At 39.9% G+C, this 27,944-nt stretch overlaps 1 long non-coding RNA gene across 2 annotated transcripts in view; it reads right to left on the bottom strand.

Annotated features, from left to right (window-relative positions):
- Window positions 1-27,944, bottom strand: part of LOC146768390 (uncharacterized) — a 107,474-nt gene that overhangs the window by 53,514 nt on the left and 26,016 nt on the right. Inside the window, exon 2 of one of the 2 annotated variants that reach the window (XR_014953408.1) lies at window positions 6,908-27,944. This exon is cut by the window's right edge and continues 16,386 nt beyond it. This is a non-coding gene — a long non-coding RNA (uncharacterized LOC146768390). The remainder of the gene's footprint in view (window positions 1-6,907) is intronic. The other variant, XR_014953409.1, reaches the window with a different exon arrangement.

The following is a 27,944-nucleotide window of genomic DNA, read 5'->3' as shown; positions in this document are numbered from 1 at the left end:
CAAGAGTTCACAGACTTCTGATAAGCATGTGCAGAATCTAGAAAGATAAGTTAGGCATCCCTATAAATCACTGAACTTCTTTCCACCCTTTAGTTCCTAAACACTCTACATTTTTCAGAGTGCAGCTGGAGTATCTCAAAAGTCAACAGATGTCTAGGATCAGAAGCATGAGTTTTCTGACTGGTTCTGTGCTTGTTTCAACAGGTGTATTGTTACCTCGTCACTGACTGACTGACAGTTTCCTCTGCCCAGTGTTCCCTGAAGCTAAAGAAATTCTCTGTATCCTCACTGTCTACATATACAATGTGCTTCTATCTTCAGCTCACCATGAAGCAGCCTCTACCTTCTCCAATATATGCTTAGTTTGGCTTTGCATGTTGGGTAAAAACCAGGGTGACTGTCCTTCCTTTTTCACATTTAGAATGTTTTGGTGTTGAACTGGAGCACAGTGCAACAAAGTCTACTAAGATTTGTAGTTCCCCGTCTCTCTACATGGGAAGCCCCATATGTCATTCTTGTGTGACTGAAGCTAATTGAAACTTTATTTTTTTAAATTATGATTACTGTCTAAGATCAAGCCATTAGCATTCACGTATATATAGTGACATACTTTCTCCTAGAACAGGGTCCTTGCTCTAGCTCAGGGCTACTAATCTCTCCAATGTCTTGTTTCATGAATTTCTTGATGACCTATGCCTACCTATGGACTCAGGCTATTTTTATTGTAAGCCAGTTGCACTTGGCCACATTTTTGCAGTCTAATTTACTGTAAAAATAGGGATTGCATTGGGCCTGGCCATATAATATAGCTGAAATTAGAAAGATTCCTATCCATCAAAGGAAATAGAGGAAAACCTAAAGAGTTTTACAACTTTGTGTGTGTGTGACTGGTACAGATGTAGCCTACAGAGCTTAGATAAATGTGTTCATCCATGTAGCCTTGTTGCCAGCAGAATAAACTTTTGTCTTTTTCAGCATTCATATTCCTTTATTTCTGTTCAGGTTGCATCTAGGTTTCTCTCTACTTTATCATTTGAGGAGCCAGTGTTTTACAGACATCACTTTAATGATTTGAATTCTGGACACCCCCTATGGCAGATGTGACTTATTTTATTCCACTGTTTCATTTCTAGCTCCTCTCCTTGACTTTTTACAGAGAATACAAACTCTTCTGTGATGCAAAGAATAGTTTATTTGGAAACTCATCAGTCCCAACACCTCTCCCTCTTGCTTTTTTTACTGTAAGTCAAGACTGCTTTGTTTGATTTCAAGACTGAGTCTTTACTTTATTACCAACCTTAGGGTACCCCAGTAGGCAATAATACAAAAAGGAATAGAAATTTCTTTAAGTGATCCTTTTTTAACAGAGCTGGTTTCAAAGATGCTGCTCTTGCAACCCAACAGCTGGGCAAAGGCTGACTCCCTCATGCTCCTCTCAAGCTCTTCTTCCTTACAGCCTGTAGTCTTTAGACTGGGTTATTAGGGAGAAATTATTTGCATCAAGAGTGCTCAAACACTGGAACAGGCTTCCTAGGGAGGTGGTTGATGCACCGAGTCTATCAGAGGCATTTGGACAATGTTCTTAATGACATACTTCAGCTTTTGGACAGCCCTGAAGTGCTCAGGCAGTTGGACCAGATCATCATTGTACATCCCTTCCAACTGAAATATTCTATTCTATTCTATTCTATTCTATTCTATTCTATTCTATTCCCTTTCTGCAGGTTCAGCATAGGTTGCTGCAGGAAGGAAGCCACCACTTTAGCTATTCTCTCACCCATTTTCCTCTGGTAAACCACCTGCTAAGAGTAAGCCAAAATGCCCTATTTTTTCACCCCAGGTTCCAAGCTGCCTCAGGTAACCTGCAAAGAGGAAAGGGATCATTGCTTCACTCCACACAGATATAGTTCAAGTCACAATCTAGAAACTGTTCCTTAGGTACCAGCCTTTAAACTATATCACAAAATGTCCATTGCTGAAGAAAGACATCTGCATCCTCTGGATTATGTAAAACAAACATCTGGCAGCCATGGCTTCCTCTTAGCTTTGCTGTTCTACATAGTAAATGGAACTCTCAGCTCCCACAACTGTCATTTGGCTTCAGCAAGCACTATGACTCCCCTTTTGTGAGAAATGAAGAATAATCTGGCTAAATCCCAGTTTCAGAGCTAGCAAACACAAAGGTCCAGTCCCTCATGCTATTGCTAAAAGCTGGCTTCCCACTTCCAGGGATTAACAAACTATGCAGACATTCTTAGGAACTGGAAAATCAGCAGACTTCTGCTTTGCAAGCTCCATCAGAAATGAGTAAAGCTGCTCCCCATTTCACTGCCATAACCAGCAATTTTCAAAGCCTTGGATCAACAGTGATATTAATATCAAGCAAACGTTTGATTCTCTTCTTTTGAATCTTGATGCATCTCAAGTGGAGTATTCAGCAAAGTCTGGCCTAAATTATTTCTAAGTAAATAAATACTCAAACATCCTATAATAATAAGCTAAATCCAGAGAGCTAGCACCCAGTAAAAGCAATGACAAGTCCATCAGTGTCTGCAAGACCTTTCTGGGATCCCAACACTCTCAGTGAAGAATATGGAACTGGTCCACTCTGTATTCCCATAATCATTCCCATACCAGAAGTCCCTGCTGAGGCTGTAACAATGCACACTGTATATACTGTCCTGCCATTGTCTCTTTTGCTTTTGCCTAGGGAAAATACATTGATTCTGCTGACAGTAAAGGCTCTGTGGCCACAGAGCTGAAAACTAGATTTTTCTCCAACACAAACAAAACTAAGTTAAAAGGGAGAGAAAACACACAGGGGAACAGTGTCTGGATCTTAGTAGAGGTATATCCTTTCTCACCTCAACTGTGCTCTAAGAGATGAAAACATAGGTAAGACAGGCAATAACTACAAAGCCCTTTTTAAAAAAGAGGGGTGCAGAGACCCTCTGAAAGTTTCTTTCCTACTTTATGTGTAAAGCCCCAAAATGAAACATATATCTTTACTTTCCAAAAGAGAACTATCTTATCTGTCTTATTACCTCAGGTTCCGTCAAGCCTCAAGAGGAAAAAGCTCTTTGGTTTCATAATTATCAGCATTCAGACAGAAAGTGGTAATGGAGTGACCTGTGAATTGCATGCAATCATTTGTACAATTTTGAGACCTCTCAATAATTGGGTTATGGCTTCAAGAGCCCATCTTCTACTAAAACAGTTGTCCCTGCTGATCACTAGATTTTCCACCTTAGAGCAGACTTTTTGTATTTTTCCTGTAAATCCAGATACCCCCTGTAGTATCAAGCTACTAAGACTACAGTAAGAGTCCCAAGATTTGGTTTTTCTGCTCCCCCAAAGTACACATCTTCCCCCCCGACTAGACTTCAAGAAAGTTTTTATCAATATATTTATTATTTGGTTATATTAATATGCCTACACAGTTAATGGTAGCAGAATGAACATATATCTGTGGTCAGATCTGCTACAAGCAAAGAGTAGAATAAGTGAGATGCAGCAGCTGAGGAAGTTAGTACGGTGATTAGTGCAGGTAGAACAGGGTTTGCTTATTATACAAGTTTGCCTTTGACATTTCTCAGTGCACAGTCTGCCTCTTAAGACCAAAATTTAGTGAACTACTGCAACAATGACAATAAAGACCCTGTTACCACTGTTGAATCAATGGCCTTTGCACTGTATGTACAGTATGAAATACATGCATAAGCCTGGCAGCTGCTAAACTCATTGATATATAACACCAGTCCCAAAATAGTGATATTTCACTTCTGGAGCTTTATAAATTGTTAAAGAAATAAAATCTGCCTTTGGGAAATAATGTTTCTCTATGTATCATCAAATCCATTCCCTTCCTCCTCCCCTCCCTCTGAGATTAAAACAAGTAGTACTTAAGCTATAAATCATCTCTATTGGCACTGGAAAGCCCTCAGAGATGTTCTTTTTGTGCCATTTCAGTAGACAGAAAGTCTAATGTACAAAGAGGTGATGTTACTTTTTTCTTTTCTTTTTTTTTTTTTTGTGAGTTGAGAGTCAGAAAAACATGTCCCTCCTTGATCTCATCAATGTACAACAATATTCTTCAGTCATATTAAAGTCGTTGCACACGCTCCAAGTGGTTTCAGTGAAAATCACTGGGAAATGGAGCATGCCTGAGAATTTTTGCTGTCATTTTATTGTGTAGAGAGGTGCATCTTGAAAGACCATTTAAACACTGTAGGCAATGCCAGTAGTGGGACTGAGTCAGTTGCTCTGTCCTGAAACAAATATGGTTTTGAAAACTCATTTGCAGAAATTCAACCTCCATTGCTTGTTTTTCACTGAGCACAGTCTCCCAGTCTATAACTGGATAAGTAATGATCCGAGAACTGGATTTGTATGATGAAAATTCAAGTTGAGAATTTCAGTAGTTTATTTAAAATTACTTTTCTCCTGTTATTCCTGAGGGTAAACTACTTTCCTAGACATTGGTCCTGGTTTTTTGCAAATGTTGATCAAGCATTTCTGAAACATCCACCCACTTCCATTTTTCAGTAACAGGAACTGTCTTTTTTCACCCACCCATCATTTCTTTAGTCTCATTTCCTTTGATTTCACTTGAAGAAATAGGGAAAACTGAAAGATTTTTTAGAGCTTCTGAACTTGGTAAACATGAGCTTTACATTATAATTTTCATCAGTTACAGCAAATTCATAACCAAAAAGAGACAGCCTTTTCCCCTCCCTCTTTTTTCCCCCTCATTGCCAGAGGAAAAACAAACAACCTCCCAAAAAACCTAGGACAAAACTAACATTTTCTAGCAAGAGATCAGAAAGCTCATTTACTGAGAGAAACAAGTAAAACAACTGTGTAGGCTGCACCTTTTTCACCTTTAACTGTGCACAGTACAAACAAACCAGAATTCCCAATCATGATGTGTCCCTTTCCACTACAATTTCTCTCCTCAGCAGAGAGCTACCTTTAGAGGGAATGCTAAAGCATGAATGGTATAGATCCACCTCAGCACATCACTGCAGCATTTGAAACACCCCTAGGTACCTCAGGTACAGACACAAGTATATAATATTATCTGATAGGAGTCTGAGTCCTTGAATTCTGCTTGCTTAATTGAGCACATGGAGAGCCCGACAGTAACCATGACATTATTGTATGTGTGTAGTCAAGAGCATGGAAGTATTTTTGCAGCACTGGAACTTAAGAGAGGGAAAGATATCCTGCTTTATCACAGCAAATTGTATTACTTTGATCTTGGGCATATTTAGGCCTTTGTAAGCTCTCTCTACTAATCTCTGGTTTAGTAGGCATGAGCTGGATTCCTATTCCTACATCAGCTGAGGTAAGCACAGCCTGTGCAGAGCAGGACCGAGAGCCTGTTAGACCCCAGGACAGGGTGGGGAGCTCTGCAGTCACATGCATGTTTTATTCTCCAACATTCTCCAACAGAGCATTTTTCACTAACACTCTGTCCATACACAGGTACATCCCAAGCCCGTCCTTTTCTCTGAACAACTCCCTTCCCACCTTCTGACACAGGTACCTGGAAATAATTTTTGCTGAGAAGTTTAAGCCTTGGTTTAGTCTGCGCTTGCCTCAGTATTGAATCAGCATCTGCTGCCATCATATAATACAGGTACAGACCTCATCCAGCAAGGCTGATCATATCGCATCATCTGGCCTGGCATTTGTCTGTCACGCTGGGGCAGGGAATGTGATACCAAGCTGACAAAAAGCAGCACACGGCTCTGCCTGGAGAGCCCCTTTGTTCATCTAAGCCTCCCCTGCTGCTTTTGTAACTCCAAATGGATTTCTGATTCCCTATCTCCTGGCCTTTTCAAGCCAAATGGTTTGGTGAGATCACAAGGCAGCAGGTGCTGCTCCGCTCAACATTTGCACCTTCCAATCCAAACACACCTCTCCCCACCGACCCTTAAAATCAATCAAAGGGACTTATCAGTTTGTTTTAAGCTTTGATGTTTGTCTGGGGTTTGTTTATCTAGCGGTTTATTCCTGGGAGTATGTTCTTGACATCTTGGAGTAGGTGGTAATTAGCAACAAGGAAGAAGGGCTGAGATAAGAAGTGGAATTTGAAAGTGGTGATACTTGGTGAGGCAGCTGTGCCACATCCCCTCCTGCTTTCACCTCGACCACTGAGGCAAGCCAGAGACAGCAAAGGGGCGAACAGCAGCCACCCTGCTCTTTCAACAAACACTGCCTGGCTGTGTTGTACTGCCTGGTGTGTTCCTCTGTGGAGAAGGAGCACATTAGGGGCCTCTTTGGCCCCCTTGCCACATTGCTGCCTCCTTTGCTTCACATGCACTCCTGAGGCTGCCTCTGAAGATCCCTTTTGTTTTTGGTCTGAACAAACTTTCTACCTGTTGGCTTTGTTGCAAGAGTAATTTGCTTAAAAGAAGGCACGAGGATCAGGTCTTGCTGTCATGTGACAACCTACACTTCTTCTGTCTTCTGCTAAGCAGCATATAGACCAAAGATGACTCTATTGAGCTATTGATGACTATAAGATCACTCTAAAGAGCTATTGTTCTTTTTATAGGAAGAATAAATGCTGCCGGATCTCTGCATTTATAGTATTTGCTATACCCACATGTAGGGGCTTATGTGGGCATGTAAATAAGCACACACATAGCCACACACTCCACAGACTGCCTGGTGTATTCACACTGATACGGGCTAACTCCAATCAGCAGCTAAGCCCCATGCAGCCATTTGCTCACTCCTCCCATCCTCCATGGGATAGGGAGGAAAATCAAACTAAAAAAGGTAAAACTCACAAGTTAAGAACAGCTTAGTTATTGGAATATTATAATAATAATGACAAGTAGAGAGAGGAAGGAGTAAAACCTAAGAGAAAGAAGTGATGCACAATACAATCACTCACCTCCCACTCACTGATGCCCATCTTGTACCTCAACGAGTGGCTCCTAGTCAGTACCCTCCAGTTGTCAGAGTGGTCATTACACTCTGTAGCATGGAATATCCCTTTGGCCACTTCAAGTCAGCTGTCCTGGCCGTGCTCCCTCCTGGCTTCTTGTGCACCTGCTCAAAGGCAGAGCATGAGACCTGAAAAGTCCTTGATTTAGAGTAAGCACTACTTAGCAACAACCAAAACATCAGGGTGTTATCAACATTTTTCTCATTCTAAATCAAAAACGCAGCACTGTATTGTGTTCTAAGAAAATTAACTCTATCCCAGCCCAAACCAGGACATATACACACATACAGAGAAACAAAGAGCCATGAGAGGCCAGAGCCAACATTTTTGCTCTGAACAGCCTTGGATTTAGGAAGTTTAAAATATGGAGCCAGGCCTGGACCTGGATTATCAGATAGCCTCTATCTTTACAACCTTCCTAACAGAATTCCATACAGTAATGTAAGCCTTGGGTACATAACATGGAAGCAAAAGCACAGTAACTTGGTCACCCACTGCATAGCCTGCAAAAGGATAGGGTAGACCACACTGCACACATTGCAGTCTCAGGAGACGAAGGGACTCTTGCAATCGTGGTGCTCCTCAAGTGTACTAGCAGGCACAAAAAGATACTTATTCTCTGTCCTGGCTTGTGGAGCAAAGCCAGAGTTCAGAGAGTAGTAAAAAGCAGGAGGGTTTTAGACACTAGCTGAAATAAAAGGCCCCTGGTCTGAGCTGGGCCACAAAGTTGCTTTCATAGGTCAGTGAGTGAAACCCAATGGGTAAAGAGAAGCCCACTATGTTTTGGGACAACTCCAATTATGATTTATCTTATAAGCAAGCAAGACCAGGATTTCATTTAGAACTACCAGATCATGATCAACTCCCACTTGAACTCTTCCATTTACAGGATGGGGAACTGTACTTTGAAGTCCACGTTTTTATTATGTTTATTACATTTCTCAAGGCTCCAAAACAGTGATGTTTCTTTAAAAATAGACGAGAAAGGTTTTTTTGATTCGAGTTTGGTTTTGTATTTTTTCTTTGGTTTGTTGGTTAGTTCTGGATGTTTTGTGTGTTGATATTTTTTTTTTTTCCAAGGGAAAAATACACACTGAAATCAACCTGAATAACTATATGAGTGAAAATCCTCTGCCTTTCTCAAGAACAGGCTCTGAGCAAATTATTTCACCCAGCTGTACTCTGGAGGATCCCTGTGGGAGGGAAGCTCACTTGGCAAGGCACTCTCTGTTCAAGTAGTAGATGACTTCACTCTCATTATGCACATAATCTTTTCCTACACAGTGTACATCAAACCAAAATTATACTGCATGTGTTAAGCTTGTAAGTGCACCATTTTATAATGATCACATTGCTTGTGTCCCAAGGACATTATAAAGGGGGTAATTCTGCCACTGCTTATAATTCTATGTGTTGCCTATAAGCAGCTGGGTTGTAGCTTCATACACTAAGAAGAGAGTACTTAATAAAAAACAGCAACAACCTCAGCTTTGAAGTTGCCCTTAAATTAAATGTCATTTATGACAATTCTTGCTTTATAACAGTATCTCCATTTACAAGTGACAAGTCACCATTCCTAAATACCATGTATAATCACAGTTTGTATTGAAATGGTGCCTCCAAAGCACTGCAAATACCTGTCACTAGATATTGTGTTAGAACCATTTGTTTCTAATGGAGCTGTCTTTTCCTGTTGGCACTGATTTATCTTACAGACCTCAGAATATTAACAGATGTCATCCTTTCACACGTGTAGGAAGACAGTGTGACAATGGGGAGTTCATGATCCTGTGACTATTAAGTGCTTGTCTTTACTATATTAGACATCAAACACTAAAAAATAAACAACAATAAAAAAATTAGAACAACCTTTAGTAACATCATGTATTTTCATTCCGTCTATCCTTTATAGCTTATGAACATAGACTTCCAGATCTGTTTTGTTCTACATGAAACTCAGCAACATAGTGCACTTTCTGTTCCAATATTTAGTGTCAACAGAAGTTTAGGATCTAGTTCTGGTCCCCACTGAAGTCATGGGAATCTTATACTTGATGTTAATGGAAATTGGATCAGGCCAGTAACTGGAGACTCTGAAAAGAATCCCAGATGCTGCATAACAAATGAACTATCCACTGAGGTAGTCCCTCTGCTCTGGGAAGCTGCCACTGGGAATTGCTGCTACCTTTCTGTGGAAAGGCTAAAAAAACCAAAAAAAATGGATGTCAGATGTCAAAGCTGCAGTTTTAGTGACACAGAAAATTCTAAAAACTCTAAACAAATAAGAGCCCACCAAATGAAAGAGCTGTTTGGGCTTTGACTGGGGAATAGAGACATTTGAAAAGAGCAAATCACGCTGCTAATTTTTTCTTTGATAGAGCAGGTTAGTATGGTTTAAACCTGATTGCCTGAACAATTGTAAGACAGAATTCTTCAGCTCTTCACATATCAAATTTGAAACAAAACAAAACAAATTAATAATTTTATTTTTTCCATGACTCAGATCCCATATTATTTGCCTAGCAGTTTCCATGCCAGATCAGTTGTGAGAGTTGCAAATGTACCTTGCATGTTTTTTTGACTTCATCCAAAACTTTGCAAAGGGAACAGCCATTCTGCTGTAGTGTGTGTCATTTACCTCGTGTTAATATTGAAAAGGTGCATCCACATCAGATCTAGTCATGGCATTGATATGCAGAGGCAGAACCACAGTTTAAAAAGAGGATGTAGTGATTCAACCTTTCTTGCAAAATTACTCAAAGTGGAAATTACATGCTCTGAAATTACATACCTCACTGTAACCTGTTGTGACCATGCCTGCCTGCCACACCATACTCTATGTTTCTCTTGGAAATTAGACAGATGTGCCAAGCACAATTCAGGTATAAACCAGCACAAAGACAGAGAGCTTCCTATTTGTCTGCCATATTTTAAACAGCTGACAGCTCCCAAAATCTTGCTGCCACTATGATCCAATTTGGTGTCACTGTCACACCCAGGGGAAGTTTATGTGAGTAAGAAGGGTGTATGAAATGAATGCATAATGCACATAAAAGTTAGCAGAAAACAAAAAAGGGACTTTGAAAAGGAAATAACTGTGCCTAGTGTGAATTATTTACTTTTCTTCATTCGCAATTGTCACCAAATACAACAGTAATGGATCCTTTGCTAGAAACAAACAAAAAAAATTCTGCTGGTAGTGACAGGAGGTTTTCACATCACAGGGTATGGACACCTGTTATATTCTGATTCTACAAAGCAATAAAATGATTTTGTAATTATGGCATGTCTATTCCTAGTCATCTGCTACTTTCCACTATAACTTGCATAAATTGCTTTCTGTTCTTGGTTTTTAAAAGAAACCTTCTATCTTGTTTATTGTGACAATGAGTAGAAATCAATTATAAGTTAGCACAGAACAAATGAGCTCCTGAGTCAATCCACCCATGCATGAGAGAGTCCTAAAAGGGATAAGTTAGTCTTGTACTAATGCACTACTGCAGTTCAGGAAAAGTAGCTGGGTTATGACTAGGAGTCTTTGGTTATCTAATGCTCTGCACAGCATACAGAACATGGACTTCAGCCATGTTTTCTGAGAATAAGGTAGCAATACATTTATCTTTGCATGTTCGTAGTAACATCAATGGAACATTGAAATTCTGCTGTACCACAAGAAGACTGAGATTTCCCTACTCAAATATCTTAAAAAACTAGCAGCACAAACTACACTTGGAAGTTTCTTATTCCCCTTCTGCTCACTGGAAAAGAAAGCACATTATAAGCAGATTTTTTGCATGGACAGTGAGACATGACAGTCATGCTTCATTGATTTGGGTGAATCTGTCTGGTTTCATCAAGGCTTTCAATAAGTACTCAATACTTATTGAATACTGATTCTGGGACAGGTAAAAGAATAATAAAAATGTTAATTAAGGATAAATGCTCATTTACAAATTCTTATGAATCTCTACAAAGTACTTCACAGAATCATTGCAGGATTACACTCCCCAATAATTGAGTCCAATCTTTGACCTGTTTGTCAAACAGACCATAGCATTAAGTGCCATGTCCAGTCATTTCTTGAACAACTCCAGGGGTGCTGACCTCACCACCTTCCTGGACAGTCCATTCCAATGCTTAGCAACTCTTTCCATACAGAAATTCTTCCTGGCGTCTTACCTGAACCTCCCCTGGTACAACCTGAGGCCATGTCCTCTTGTCCTCTTACTTGTTTCCTTGAGAGAAGAGACCAACCTCCACTTTGTCTACAGTCACCTCAGTGGTTGTAGAAAGTGATCACCCTGGTCACCCTGGAGCCCCCTCTTCTCCAGGATAAACAACCCCAGGTCCTCATTCAACTCAATTGTATAGAACTTCACCAGCTTCTCTGGACATGCTGGATGTTTGGCCTCAGCTGTGCTGAATACAGTGGGACAATCCCTGCCGTGGTCCTGCTGGCCACACTATTTTTTGATACTATTTTTTATACTTCTCATGATCCACATCAAGATTTTTTAAGTGCGGATTTATTGTGAAAGATTTGAGAAACTTATTCAGTCTCTTTCTACATCAGATCCCTGGCTGTGAAATATGGCTTTGCTCCTCCATTTTGTATATGGTTTGTTTTGTTTAAACTCCAGTTTCTCTCAAAGGCATATCTTTTCCATACTTGGTAGCATGTTAGGATTCACATTGGGCCACAGATCCATATAGTTCTGTAACAGCAACAATAATGAGTCCTCAGGTATTCTTAAAGAGACTTAAACTTTCAGCTAGAGGAAAAGCTCCTATCTTTTGTTCTAGGAAAAAAAAGAAATGTCCCTAGAACTGCCCTACTAACTCCAAGTGAATCTTCGCACTCAGGTTCAAGATGAACTGGATGTTTACACAAGCAAAAGGCATCTTGCCAGAATTTTTCTGGGGAATAAGGACTTTGTGATATCTTAGTATCTCTGAAAAGTCATCAGGAGGCTGAAGCAACATGCTTTCTTAGCAAAGTCCTAGTATAAACTGTGGCAGAGGGAACTGATATGAGGGTTCTTGTAAATGTCTCATGAAAGGCTTATACCAAAGGCCTCTCAGAAATGTGCCCTTTCAAAGAAGACAATAACCATGAAAATACAGAGGAGCTTATGATTTTATGTTTTCCTCATAGTTTTGCAGCATTCTGGTGTTTTATAGCACTAACAAACTATGACATTTGGCTTTCTCATGAAACTTTCCTAACTTCTGGGGATACCACAAAAGTACTAGATGACATGATAATCTGGCAACATATATCGCTCACTTAGGCATTAAAAAGGCCAATAAAAATCATAAAATAACTAACATACTGAGTTACTCAATTATATAAATGGTTCAGCCAAATTTCATTTTTCCCCCTCTTTCCTTTCTGTCTGTCTCACATTTTGATCTCATAGCAGAGAGCTCTGGTAAGAGTTCAAGAAGAAGGTCCAGTCTTGCTCACAAAGGCAGAAAACTTAATTTGAGGATCGTTTTTAGCCAACTAACTATGATGATGGCCAGTACCCACTAACAGTGTAAGACTGATGAACAGATAAACTGCTTGCCACAAAGAAAAGGCTAACCAATATTCACTGCTCCTCTCTCTCTATTACTCTTCAGTTTGGCACTAGAATCTCTAGCCACAGACACAGAAATTGTTCTGTAATGACAGGCATCACCAAATATAAACAGCTGGTAACCCTAAAATTAGACCTGCTGGCTGTCTCTTGGTTTGGGGATATGTTTTATTATATCTTCCAACTTGCAAGCAAATTTTAAAGTTAACTTAACCCATTACAAGACCCTTTTATCTAATGGTTGAGCCTCCTATTTTATGTACACTCTTTTCATTCTTATTAAGAGTTTTGCCAGCACAGAAAAAAATAATTTAACTAAAACTAATTGAAAATTTTCCATACAAAATACATTCTGGCATATAACTAGAGCTCTTGAATTAGCATGATTTTTACATTTGAAGTTTTTCCTATCTTCAGAAAACCTCAGCTTCCAGGTGACCAGACAGAATAAAATGACCATTCAGCAATAAAATGAACCTGAAATAATTTTCAATTTTAAGCTGCAAGGCCTTCTAGCCAAGGACCCAGACAACATAGTACTTGTGGCAAGAAGGAAGAGATACAATGATCCTACTCCTCAGATGCATGCTAGTGAAGAAATCTGATATACAACAAAAAGCTCAGGCATAAAACACTTTAATCCCACATATTGTAATGCATCACTTCAAATTAAACCTTTATTTCCCAGTCTAAAATTTTCAGCTGTTTAGATTGCCAATAAATGTTGAAACATCCTCTGGGGAATAATCAATAAAAGTAAACACAATTAGCTGTAATTCTCACACCTACCTAGAAACCAACTGCTAGCTTCAAAGTTAGATAATGCATGTCTGAAAAATGGTCACTCATCTTTAATAAATATATATTTAGGGCCAAATTTTTTGCACCTGTTTGATGTCTTTTTTTGATCATTGAGCTTGAAATTAGTTGAAATAGTCAAATAACAAATTTTTGTTGGTTTTTAAAAATTTTATCCAAAAACTCATTTAACAGGACAAAATTCATTCTGTCTTCTCATATTATCACCCTTACTGGAGTCATATAACAAGCATAGTTATACTGCCAGATTCTATTAACAAGTTTCATTGTTTTTTCTTGCATAGACTGGATGTAAACCTGAATCTCTCCTACAAGAAGTGAGCAAAATGAAATTTTCTATATTTAGTTTAAAAGTTAACAATGACTGAAAGTCAAGATATTTGCTTTGACATTCACAAATGGGTGGAACTGCCAGCACTCTAGTAAAACTGCTAATTGGGGAAAAATTTAGGTGGAAATCACACTTGCACTTTGGTCACAGGGAAATCTGGCAGGCTCAGGGAGCCTTGCACCAAGTGCAGAATGAAACGGCACCTCATGAGTCATGCACTGAAATCACATCTAACTGGGAGCAGCGCACATCTGGCAGCCATGCATGGGAGATGGTGGGATACCTTCTCTTCCTCTCTCCTCTAAGCCTACCAGAAATCCCATAACTCAATTCTGATTCCCAGGACTGTTATTACTACCAGTATTATACAGGCAAGGAGGCTGTGTCTCGAAATTTCAGCTCAATGGTTTTTCCAGAGGTCATGACTGGCCAAGCCCATTCTGCAGAGTTGTGGGAGCATCATGCAGGACATTGTATGGCTCCCAAAACATGACAGCTTCCAGCACCTTCTCCTCATGGGCATTCATCTGATATTCTCCTCAGGTTTTCAGGGAAGCAGGCTTCTACTACTTGGCACCACAAAAGGTGGAAAATGGCCTGCTTCATGACTCTGTCAGAGTCTGTTAACACGCCTTAATAACGTCAAAGGTATAATTTAATAGTGATCATACACAGCATCATTAAAACAGATCAGAGCTCCTTTTGTTCACTTCATTTTCTGCAGCCTTTTTTTAACTATTTGAGTTTGTAGCTTAGAAACTCATCAGTATTTCTTAGAAAATGTTATGCCTCAAAGACCACCATTTCCATAAATGTTAAAATATCTCATTCTGGGAGCACAATGAGAATACTGAAATAGTTTACAAAAACATGACTGACTTATTTTTTGCACATTACTGATTTGGTTTTTATGCCTATTTAATCTGCTTGAAAGTACATCAGTCTTTGAAACCTTCATGGTTATTTTGTCAGCTTCTCTTTCTCCCTCAGCTTTCCAAAATAAAAGGCAAATATATTATTTAGTGCACTGCTACAGAAGCAAATGAGGGCAGATTTCTGCTTCACTATACAATAGAATTTGTGGTAGTTTGGTGAGTCCTAGTGTATCTCCAGGCATACAAAACACTTAGTTAAATGGAAGCCATGAGTGTATGACAGGTACACAGACTACTTTTCTAATGTCACAGGAAATAGTCCAGTCACACAGTACCAAAGCAGAACTTGTTGGAAAGCTTTCAATTCAGTGTTTAGGGATTTGCTTGCTCTGGGGGTTTTTGCTTGAAAAAAAAAAAAAATTCCTTGAAACCAAAACTATTTGTGTGAATTTCCACTAGATTTGTTTTAGGAAGTTTCTCAGGGTGATGATCATTTTTTGGTCAAAATATAAGGGTGGGGTTGGCAGAGAGTGGAGAGAGACAAACAAATAACTGGGAACAACTGTGGAAACTCTGTCTCAAGTCACCCTTTTGGTTAGGTCACCTACCAGAGTGTGGGAAAACTTGAGCTCAAATTTCTGTTCTATCTGCCTCAGAATAAGTTCTTGGACTTATGTTTCTTAATTCTCAGGTAAGTGTTAAGTCCATTAGGTGAACTGTGCCACAGGAGCACGCTCTGGACTGCTAATAGCTAATTTGTTCTTTGTGCAAAGTCACTTTTCATTGGAATATACAATTTAATCTGAAACTTCTACATCACTGTCTTTTCTAGCAATTTATCACTATCCTGGAGAAGGATTCTGTAGCAAATAAAAATTTCAAGGACTCAATTTTAAGTCCATGAGTGTTTCAGGTTCATGTTACACAATGTCAAAATGGATGCATTGCAAATATTTTAAGGGAATAATAGAACCACCAACCCACCAACCACGTAGTTTTACTTGAGGAATGTAAGACCTAATAGATGCAAGATAATTCAAGGAAGAGTTGTACAAGACTTTTGAACACAACCCTTTGCAATTTGCTTCCTGGTTGCATTCAGTATCAATTTTGGTTTACCTTTATAGTATATATAAAATATTGTTGAAATACATGTAAGAGGAGTTCAGTCCAGCTTACTCCTTGATAACTACTCAGGCAGTAGAACCAACTTAGAAGAATGTCTGCTTCTCACCCAAATTATGCCCCACTTCCACCAAAAGGCACACTGCTTGGGTGCACATTCCTCCTCTCACTCAGCATTTCTGTGCCCTTTTGTTCTACAAGCTACAGAAATAATTGCTCCTTGTCAATCCCTTTGTAAGGATCTTAGAACTACAGTTGGGCAAGTCTATCAAAGAGTCAGAATAAAGTTTAGAACCAGACAGTGGCCAAAACAAATAATAGTTTTGCTCATCTCAGAGGTACTGAGGAAATACTTTGGTGGTACCTGTATCGTCTAATTGTGATGCAATTACATACTCTGGCCATAAAAAAAATAACTTATTAACATAAAGAAATTCACTTAACACAGCAAGCACAATGCTTGAAAGAAACAACTGATTTAACTATCATTTTCATGTCTTTATCCAGAACAGTGATGTCTAACCTCACACATTATTAAAAAAAATTCACACTGGCTCTGTTGAGGAAGATGGACTTCTATGTATCTGTCTACAGAGTCATGGGCAGTTTTTTGCTAGAGATATTCTTTGAAACAGATCTCAAAATTAGATTATTCAGGCAAGGAAACCTCTTCCTCTTATTCTAACAATCACAACAATAGTGACAGATTCCTTTTTTTTTTCCTGTGTTGCTGTGATATCACCATTATGGGAGAATTTCTTTTTGGTTTGTCCTGTTTTTAAATTGAACATGTTCCATCAGAAGGAGACATTGGAAAGGATTTCAAAGCACAGTAATATTTGAACTGAAATTATACTCATTAAAAAGAAATTTTACTGTATGTAAAAAATTAATGAATAGTCATGTGTATGTATATATATATTGCAGCATTCTAGAAATTTATCTGCATTGGAGGAAGAAGAAAGTTAGAAAAGTTAATTCTCACTCAACACAACATCCTTTTAGAAGGGAAGGAAAAAAACCTCTGAAATGTGTCTCCTACCAAGTGCAATAGTGACAGATGTCTAGAAATAGATGTGACAACTCATACAGTGTAGCAACATGAAGGCAAAGGCCCCCAAGCAACAAGTGCAATTGATTAGAAAATGAGAACAACATTGCAAGTAGCCTGCACAGGAGATGAAAAGGCAGAGGAGTTCAATGCACGTTCACAGACTTTGTACAAGAATATACATGTAACTCACAAACAGGTTGTACCACAAGGAGCAGCAAGTGCTGACTGCAAAGTATATCATCCTGTCGGATACCTGAAGACAATGGGACCTCACCAAGGGACAGGCCACATCTTGCATATGTCCCCCAATTTTATGCTGATTTTGTTGGCTTTTGTTCACTAGGTCCTTATAGAGAAGCTGTAAGGGATGGGGATAGTGTGGTGGTGTTAGTGATAATCAGGGTCTAAAATCAGACATAGACTTTATTTTGCTCACCCTTCCTTATCTGGATTATCTGAGCAATATAATAATAAATCTTGTTTCTGTTAGACCAGGCTAAATTTCTATTCTCTCATGCAATTCTAGGACTTGGGCCACAGCATAAACTGATGGTGCCAAACTTGTTTCAGTCTCGGAAGATTTAGTGAACAGTTTTTATCTCCTATTTTGTCCCATTTTTATACAGTACCACTTTATTAGGAATTTTGGAGTACAAAAGCTTTAAGGGAAGTCTGTCCTCCTACATTAGTCATGGCAAACTTCTCAACAGCATGAGCAACCTGCCAAGCCCATTATGCAGCCTGTGAGTGCAAAGCAGAGACGACACATCTCACTCAGAGTGCCAAAGGGAAGGGCAGCTCTAGAATCAGCAGCAGGGGTGACCTAGCAGTGCTTTCACAGGCATTTCCATGCTCACTATTGCTCCAGTCAGGTCAAGAATGCTAATGGATATCAAGGACATCTGCATGGCTGGTCTCAGATGCATCCACTGCTTTGCCTCTGCCTTGCCTGCAGCTGACTTCTTCAGGACCTACTTGTGGTTCAGATCAGTTATGTCCTCACATGCTCATAAACTGATATTCATTCTCTGCACAACAGAGCTGCAGCCTTTATCTGGTAGAGGAATTGATACCACTTAACGTAACTATATGCAAAATTAGAGTACCTTCACAGCCAGCCTTAAGTTTAGGGATATGAAACATCATTTTGGAAGGTATCCTATATGAAAAAAACCCATGCAACATTTCTAAATTCCCACAGGTGGTTAAACTACTTGATTTCTATCCTAGTGAGGAGCTTCTATCAGTTTTTAATTGGTTATCTCTATGTTAAGAATAGAGATGGTAAGAACATGAAAACAAAGAAAAAACTTCACTACACTTACCATTGGTCAAAAAAAAGTTCTGGATTTTTTTTAAGAAACTGCCTTTTAACAGAAGAAAAAGCTGTAACCTTTGTAAAAAAACTGTATGGTGTTTGGTTGGAGTTTTTTCACAAAGGAGAATGACACCTGAAAAGTTTATAGGAAGATGTTTTAGATGTACATATATATTAAGTGTTATGAGAGAAAGTAATATTTTGATCAGGACTGACAACACCTTTTCTCTTTCTTTTCTTTTCTTTTCTTTTCTTTTCTTTTCTTTTCTTTTCTTTTCTTTTCTTTTCTTTTCTTTTCTTTTCTTTTCTTTCCTTTCATTTTATTTTATTTTTTTTTTCTCTTTTATTTTCTTTTTCTTTTTTATTTTCTTTTCTCTTTTCTTTTCTCTTTTCTCTTTTCTTTTTTTATTTTCTTCAGAAAATCATACCCCTCTAATTAAGCTGTCTGGTGAACTGAGATTCTATATGGATCTGGAAGTAGAAGTGGAAATACTAATTGTTAGACTTGAATACAGTGCTGCCTAGAAGGTGATATAATGACAGTGTAATTACTTTCTACATCTTCTGTTATGCTTTGCACTAACTAAGAACTCAGCTACAACTCCGATTTATTTTTATTTGTTTGTTTAAAAAGCATTTTCAGATTTTTAAACTGCAGACACATAGGTAGATGCAGGTCCAGATATCCCTACTGTGTTAAGTGATGCCTTCAGCCAGCTAAAATCTCTTTTTGATCTCTCTGATAATACCAGGAAAGCACTGATCTGAAAAGGCAGATTACCACCAAGGATTAGGCAGTACAATAGCATGCTGAGAATGCAAGAGGATGATGAGGTTTAGCAAACAAGCTTGGAACATATTTGAACTCAACATCGAACGCCAGTCCAAGGCATGCAGAAATAAGAAGAAAAATGAAAGAGTAAATTGAAAAATTTGAAAAGTTAATTTATGAGGGAGGGTGAAATTGTTCAGTTAGTGGATTCTAACTAAAATCACAACAGAGCTAACTGAGAGAGCATATCCTGCACAGAAAGTCTCTACTTAGGCTGAATGGATACAGACTCAGCTACACTCTAATTTTCTTGAGACAATCCTTTAAGGCATGTGGCTGGAGCAGGTCACTCTGCTGTTGCTGCTGTCCTCAGGCAGTATAACACAGTGAAGACAGGATTTTACAAAGCCCTTTTTTTCCAAGAAGAGATTTTTTTTCAGGACTAGCCACAGTAAATAGAGTGGTTATTTGGTATGTGAGATAAGTATTGGCCAATGTCATTTGAACACACTAGTTTTCTTTCAGCATTTTGTCACTTGACCAGTTAAATGAGAAGGTTAAAACGCTGTTACACAACAAGCATCCACCCTACTGTGTGTCAGAAATGTGAGGAATGTTTGCAAGAAAGAGCAGCTGGCGTGCAATTCCTGTCACCAAACCCCAAAGTCAAAATGGCTAACATTTCCTGGATCTGGTTAGCTCACCTACAGATAAACAGTTTGCAGTCAGTGTGTGCAATCAGGAGCAGAGTCATTAAAACTGAAGCAGGTCTTGGGCAAGATCCAGTTTGCATGTTACATATTCATAAAAAGCTGTGTTAGAATGGCTTCCAACAGTACAAACGTCAATGGAGCCTGCTGGAGCAAGCCTTAGGTATGCCATCTATGTGTCTGATTGCCTAGAGTTCAGAGGAACTTGCTGAATGCATTACCAAAGGGAATGAAAAAGCTTGCATAGGGCTAGCTGGCCAGGTCCAATTTCTGGATGCTTAAAAGGTGTCAAAGGATTTTGCACCTTTAGTATTTTTTAGCTCATTTGTTTTTTGTATGATCCTTGAGAATCTCATACAGATATACTTCATTTTGTTGTTCTTTCAAAGAACACATATTAATTTATGTTATAACAAAAATGTTCATTAAGCCTTGCCTAATAGCACTGATTATTTGTTTATTTTCACTCTGTGCAGCCTATTTAATTGTGTGTACACATACCTATAATTACCACTTTGAAATGCAAATACACAGTTACTAAGGTTAACCTTTCTCATTTTTCAAGCAGCTAACACCCCTTTTTTATAAATGTTAATCATACCCTAAGCTCCATGGAAAACAGCACATTTTAAGCTCTCCTCACTTTGCAAAGGCTGTCTCCTGAACCAAATTATCCTCTCTGCGACTGTCACAACTTCCTTTAGTTTATTACCAGCCAAAGCCCCTGATGAAGGCATTGAGATCCCTTAGCTGAAGTACCTGCCAGGTTACAGCTGACCTAATTCCGGAACTCCTCTAAGTGATAGGACCAAAAATGGATATATTTTCTGTCTTCAGCAATGTTTCATCAATCCTCCAACTCCATTATGCCTTACCCTTGGTAAGACCTGGGCAGGTACAGAACCATTTGTTACTGTTGATTATGTATCAGATAGTTTATTGCTGTCAAGTTGAACCAACAGGTCGTGCTCACACTTCTCTCTCTGGAATGAGATTTTCTTCTTGAAGGGAGGATTTGGGAGTTTGACTAAGCAGCACGATGAGCAGAAGCTATCACAAAACAAAAAGTTATCACATAACTTACTTCCTAACTGTCAAACCCACAAAGTGCTTTCAAAATGACAATACCAACCCATCTTCCACACCTTTCCCCCCAAGCCCCAACCCTTCTGCAATTACAGACATCAGTGGTTACCCATGGAAGATTCTCTTTCAGCAGTATTTATGTGAATAAATATTTGCTTGTCCCCCTGTTCACAGAAAGTGCATTAAAGAGGCATGTCAGTTAGTGTGGGCTGTCTTTGAACACATATTATGAATACTGTTTTGCAGGATTTGCCCAGCAGTAGATGAGAACAAGTAATGAGGAAACTAGGAACATGGGTAATGAGGCCAGAAGGTGTGGAAGCTTTCCAGGAGCAGGGGGAGCTGGGTGAAGAAAAATTTGCCTTACCAATTTATAGCCACAAACCTTTTTCAGGCTTTATTTGCACTCCTTAATGGTCACTCTCGAGAAACAGCATTTAGCAGAGTGAACATAGGCACATAAACTTCCATATAACTCTTGTCATTCCATAAACAGGGTATGTAAGAGTGGGGAATTATATTAGGGATTAATCTATCTTATTTATTTAAATGGGGGGCGGGGGGAAACTGTGTCTTTGGAATCAGGCTGAATACTTGTAACTGTAATCTTCTCGTAGAACTTCAAAGAGCTTATTTCTCTGCATGCTTTTCAACCAGTTTTTAGTTGTATAAAACACATAAAGATAAATAATGGGTTGAATTGTAAAAGGGTTCTCCATATCTCTTAGTGGGCAGCGGGTTAAACTACCCAAATAATAATTTCAATCAGTGAATGAACAGATGACATCTCAGTTCAGCTTCAAGACCTATCAAATGGTACTTTTGTAGAAATACCAGCAAAGCAGCACACAAATAACATACATATCTTGTAGATTACATAATTTATTTGGAAATGTTTTTGTACAGTTAAATAAACTTCAGAAAACTACAGTGGAGCCTTCATATAAATTAGCTGTAGTGCCTAAAATCCCATGAGCTATGAAATGTTAAAAAAAAGGAAAAAATTAAATACATAGTGTTGCTGAGCAACATAGCTCCCTCTTAAACAACTTTCCCTTGTATGAAGTGTTTCAGAAAGGGACTACTGTGAAGTCTGTGTAAGTGCTTGCCCTATGGGTAGTGTGATTTTGTTACAATTCTTCAAAAAACTGCTACACAGACTGTTACTGAATTCAATTATAAGCAGTCTCCAGGGTTATTCCGTTACCTCTGTCTTTAGTTCACGATCTCAAATCAAAACTTAAGCTATTCTCTTTTGATTTCATTCATTAAAAAAATAATAATTTTTATAAACTTTCAACATGGAAATGGCTCAAAAGCTTTTTTGCAGTTTCAACTGAAAAGCGTTGTAGGGAAGTTCCAACTTTACAAGATTTTGCTAATGGCAGGATAGCTTTCCCACAGTCCTACCTGGATTTGTGCTGGCTGCTCAAGATCTTGGAAAGTGCAGAGCAGAAGGTCAATTCCTGATGGGCCCTTCTCTGGAGTGGGTCTGGGTTGGTGCCAGATAGCCGGCCTTGGGCTGCTGAGTGAGCACCGTCCCCAGGAGGACCAGCCCTTCCCCTGCTTTGCAGCATCCCTCCTGCTGAGCTCAGAACATCCAACTGTCCCTGACTAGTAAAAAAAGAACAAGTTTTTTCTCACAAATCTCACTTGCTATTCTCACTATCACCAGGGTGCTTAGGAAGGTCGTATCGCATTGCTCGGTGCTGACTTCAGCTCCCATACGTCTGCATTTCTTTGTAATGGCAAGGAAAGTAATGGCAAGGAAAGGGTTAACCCAGGGAGCAGGTGGAAAGCAGCCCAGCTGCAAAAAAGATTAAAAAGCGGGTAGGAGAACCCAGTCTGAAAGGTAATAAGGCCGGCAGGCAGACCAGGAAAGGAGGGCATGAGCCTGGGGGAAAATGCCAGGGCCACCCTGGGGTGGGGGAGCCAGGGGGCTGCTGTGCAGAGGTGAGGCAGGTGTCTCCTGGTAGCAGCAGATGTGGCTTTGATCTGTGGGCATACCTGGGTGGGGAGAGGTTTCCACAGGGTGGGAACACACTCTGGGGAGCTGACCTGTTTGCAAGGTTTGGATCAGCTAGGTTTCAGCTCTCTTAAGTTTCTCCAGGAACTCACACAAGGGATAGTTTATCTGGTCAGAGCAAGGTTGTTATTTACAGACTGATTTTTAAAGGTCTTTAGGCCTCTCCTGCCTATAAAAGTAGGAACTGAGTACTTAGATACCTCTTTAAAAATTGGGTCTTGCTAAAACTCCTCCCTCAGACTAGATCAGAGCCAATCTTTGTCCTGAAGTTTGAAATGCTATAAATGAATCTTCTGTATTGTTGCCTTATGCTTTCAACTTCAGGCACCTCATCCAGACAGAAAAGTAATGAAAGACCTGAAGAAAGTTGAGGGTTGGAAAAGAACAAAGCAGTGCTGTGGCTCTGGGTCCTGTTCCCAAAGCTATCACTCACTCACTGTGTGGCCTTGAGGAAGACACCAACAGGCCAATCCAGCTCCCAGTAAAGTCACTGGGAATTTTCCCATAAGCTCCAGTGAGTGCTAGACCAGGCCCTTAGATTCTTGACAGTCTCCTCATTACTCCCTGCAAAGCAGGGACAATAATATCCTGGTCTCAAAGGGTAGTAAGGGGACTAATTTGTTAATGTTCATAAAGCTTTTTCAGATCTACAGATGGAAGGCATTATGTCAGCACAAATTTTTCTTAATTATCATTCTCATGGTATTTCCAATTGTCTCACTAAAGCCAAGGAGTTCCAAAAATCTTGTGAGAAAGTTTCTTCTCTAAAAATTGGACCCTGTTTCTGGGGGGTGGAAACAGATATATTCAGATGGCATTGGAATGAAGGAATATTTTTTGAAATAGGCCTCTGAATCCTTGAGGGATTTGCATGAATCCTGAAGGCAGAGGAGTGTGCAATGCTCTAGGAAGGGCAGTCCCTGAATTTTATGAAAAAAACATCCTAGAGCTTTAGTCTAGCAAGCAACAAGCTGAGACCAAAATGTTCAAATTTGTCTATCAAGGCTTGCTACTGGTGAGAATTCTTTAAGCTCTGTTCCTGCTTTTTCAGAGCATTTTCTGAGGAAGGGCAGTCTCTGGTTCAGGTTGTTTGTCCAGAGAAGGAAATGAGGAGTAGTTTACCCCCACCCCACATCCCTATTGCCTGCTCTGAGTTAATCAGGAATCAGGGCCAGGCACAGAACAGCAACAAGGTCAGGCCGGTAGGCAGCATATAGGGAATTTCACTGGAGTGAGGTCTGCATGGGTGAGTAATAATGTATCATTTGGGAAAAGGAAGAAGCACACTGCAAATATCACGCACATATTCCCTCACATGTATGCATGTCTCTGTGTGCACATATATATATATATATTTATGTATGTATGTATGTATAATCCACAACACTCCCTACAACTATTCTGCTTCATGTACACTGGCCTGACTTTTGCATCTGTATGCTTTATGCATGTGACTTGAGACATCCTCACTGCTAAAGGTCAACATTGGGGAAAATCCACAGGTGTAAAGTTCAGCTAAAGAGACCGTGACAGAAATACTGTAGAAATCAGTATCACAAATACAGCATTTCCCTTTTCCCTGTTATCTCACTCCTTACTCACATATAACCTCAACCTTACAGGTAGAGAGTTTGCTGTGCTGCTTTGGGAAAGCAGGTAAATGTTAATATTCTGATGCATCCACCTCTTTCATTTCAGGCATTATGTCAAAACTGGTCAAAGAAAGGAAATTAACCTTCTCCCTCCCTCCCCCAACTGCGCACACACGCACAGACACACGCATGCAGAGTCACAGCCAAGGCCTTCGGCAAGCCAGCTGATAGCAATCAGTATTTTGAGAAGTGATAGCTCATCTGTAGATTCAGCATTCTTTTGCAGCAGAAGGTATTATGCAAACTAGCCCCATTAGAAAAGCAAACATCAAAGCAAAACATGTTTTCGAAGAGACAAATGCATAAACTATGTGGTACCTGACACTGAAACAGAAATAGGATAATTACCCATTCTCTCAATGGAAAGCATAGCTGCAGAGGATAAAAAAGGTGCCTCATACACTGTGCCCTGTAGTTTCCTGTACTGTGCATGAAAGGGAGAGCAGCCAGCCAGGAACATGCACCAGGGGAGAGCCTTAAAGGGTTGATACCATCCTCCTCAGTGAAGGACACGAGCCAGACTGCAGCTGACATTAGAACAGCACAGCTAGCCCTGCTCTCGGCACCAGCTGGAATGCAAGGTGCCACTCCAGCCTTAGGGGAAGGAGAAAAAAAAAAGAGTGCAGCTAAGGTTACACAATTACCTGTCTTGACAGTGTGCAACTTATAAAAAACTATGCATACCGCCCTGACCATAAGTAGCCACAAAGTATGCTTCATGGGTCCTCTGACTGAAGTCTAAACAGAGGAAGCTCTCTGTAGGCAGATTTTTGCCTAGCAGTGGATGTTGTTGCTCAGCCACTGCTACAAGGGAAAGAAAACCCTTCATGGGCAGAATGGAAGATGGGAGGTGTGAAATGAGGCTTGGATGATGCCTGTCACCGTGCTGGTAAAATAACACAGCCAGGTACCACTAATTCATCTTAATGAAGAGCCAAGTAAATTAGAGACTATCAGGACTTCTGCAAAAGTTGAACAAATTTTCTTTACAGAGGAAATGTTTGCCAAAGCTCCCAAGACAAGTTAGAAGTACATACACGTGCTCTCTCTTTCCTTCACCTCACCCCCCCTTTTTCTCCTTCAGAGCCCATTTCTCCAGCACGGAGATCAACTATCAGGCCAGGAGAAAGCGAGAGTGTGAGATGGCCGACCTTGTCCTCCAGTGCCGAGGGCCTGTGGGTTTGGGCCAGGAACAGGAATTCCCTGTACAGACACTGAGTCTGCTAGAGGAGACAGGAGAGCCTGCTCCACAGAAGAGCACTTTGTTCACTGCCACCAAGGAAAACTTACACAACAGACACACACACACAACCATGGAAATATGAATATTTTAAAAGTGCGTTTTTTCCTAGAATACACAGTACTCTTATTTCCTTAGGGGGGCAGTAAAAATTGGGCAAGAGCATGTTGCCAAATGCATAAGAGTTAGTGAGGATATTAATCCTGCATGCTGTAGTTACAGAGAGCAGGGTACTAGAGCAAGGTATGGGTAGATTAACAATTCAGAATGAGTTACTGATAAATGAAACATCTACCAATCACATTTAGCAGGCAGGGTTAGGGTTTTTTCAGTCTTCTCTGCTCGCTTAGTACCTTTTCAGTCAATTCATCATTTCTTGGAACCTGCAAAGAGTTAAAACCTTTTTCCTTTTGTGCCTCCAAAGTATATGTGTCTCAGTGTTTGTGTGCGCACACAATTTCTACACTCAAAATCTGAGGTAGATATTGATACCAGAGAGTGATCTTGTGCAGCTGCTTTGTACTGCATCACTAGCACAGGGCAGCCCTTAAAACAGCCAAAGCAGGACCACGTGAATATGGATAAGACAGAGAAACAAGACTAGTCTTTGTGTCTTGAAGCCTAGCCTAATTTCAGTGCTTCCTGAGGTATCTTATTAAACTATTTGTAAAGGAATTCCTCTTGTTCCAGCCATCTTAAAAGTTGATGCCACAACAGAAAGCCAGGCTTCCTATAGATTTAACCAAATGGTGATTCACCTTATCTTCATTTATTCCATTTGTCTTCAGAGTTACTCCCTATATTTCTTTCTTTGTCCTGCCTAAATAGTGAGCCCAGATAGATGGTTTAAACTTGATAGCTAACTTCTAGATAGCTAATGTTAACTCATCTCCCTCTTCCTAGTTCATACTTCCCTATCTCACTGGGGTCATATGAGAAAATATTAATTAAAGATTATGAGTTGCTGCTTTTCTAATCAGAAGACACATAAATAGAGCTCAGTGGTGTATTTGTAACTGTGTACAATCTGTTCTTTTCTATGCAGTCGAGGCTGCAGCTCTAACCTGCAGCAACACACAACCCAGCCTATGTGGATGTACGTCTGGATGTGGAACCGTGCAAATGCCCCAAGGCTCATGCACTGGAGGAGCCCAGCACTCAAGGCTGTAGAAATGGAAGATGGTTGGAGGAAAATTTGATGGGGGCACCAGGCAGGTATTCCTATTTCACCCCTAACACCAGGTCTCTGCCAAATACACTGTGCCACTGTTTACTTGTGGTCTTCTAACTTAAATTGGGGAGCTGGCCTAGAAAATAGTCACCACAGGAAACAGAGTCAGCTTTATATCAGCTTCCACACTGAGGCAGGAGCTTTTGGGTGAGAACCTCAGCTGCGGTCCATAGGATACATGGATACATTACTCAGGGTATACCAGTAAAACTTCATTTTTGAGAACCACTGCAACACTGTGGTGCATGTATATGCACAGACAGAGAGACTCTGTATATTGATCATGGTTTCATCTTCACTCCGTCCTAATTTAACACCATCAATAACAGATTTACTCAAAAATTAAAGAAACTCATCTAAAATCCTGTACAGTACATTTTAAAAGTCTGTGACTAGATGATAGTCAAAGAAAATATATGCTGAAATGAGACAGAAACCCTAGAATCCTATAAAGAGTGTTGCATTGGAGAAACACTTTGTTTATGTTATGAGTATCTTGCTATTCTTCTTATGCCACAGCTGACTAGGAACTTTATGTATCTCCACCAATAATATAAATAACAGCACAGCTGAGTGTCGTATCCCCCACACAAGTAAAATTTAACTTTGTAGCTCCTAAGAAGTGTTACTACAATATTCTTGAACTGATTTGACTCTTACCCACTAATTCTCCCTATTACTATCCTTGTCTTAAACTCCTCATGCACCACTAAAAGTACTGTGATGGGTTGGCCCTGGCTGCCCACCAAAGCTGCTCTATCACCCACCTCCTCAGCTGGACAGGGAAGACAAAACACAATAAAAGGCTTGTGGGACGAGACAAGGATACAGTGAATTCACACAGAAATTACCATCATGGGCAAAACAGACTCAACTTGGGGAAATCCTTTGCATTTGTTAAAATCAAATCAGAGTAGGATAACAAGAAATAAAACAATATCTTAAAAATACCTTCCAACAACTCCTCCTTTATCCCTAGGCTAAATTTTATTTCCAGTTTTTCTCTACCCTCTGCCCCCAGCAGAGGAGAGGGATGGGGAATGGGGGCTGCATCATACATTGCCAATTCATCACACATTGCCTCTGCTTATTCTTCCTTTTCAGGAGGAGGACTTCTTGTACTCTTCCCATGTTCCATCATAGGTCCCTTCCATAGGATGCA

The sequence above is a fragment of the Lonchura striata genome, chromosome 2 (assembly GCF_050655825.1).
Source record: "Lonchura striata isolate lonStrDom1 chromosome 2, ASM5065582v1, whole genome shotgun sequence".
NCBI lineage: Eukaryota > Metazoa > Chordata > Aves > Passeriformes > Estrildidae > Lonchura > Lonchura striata.
This window is presented reverse-complemented; position numbering and strand designations above follow the sequence as displayed.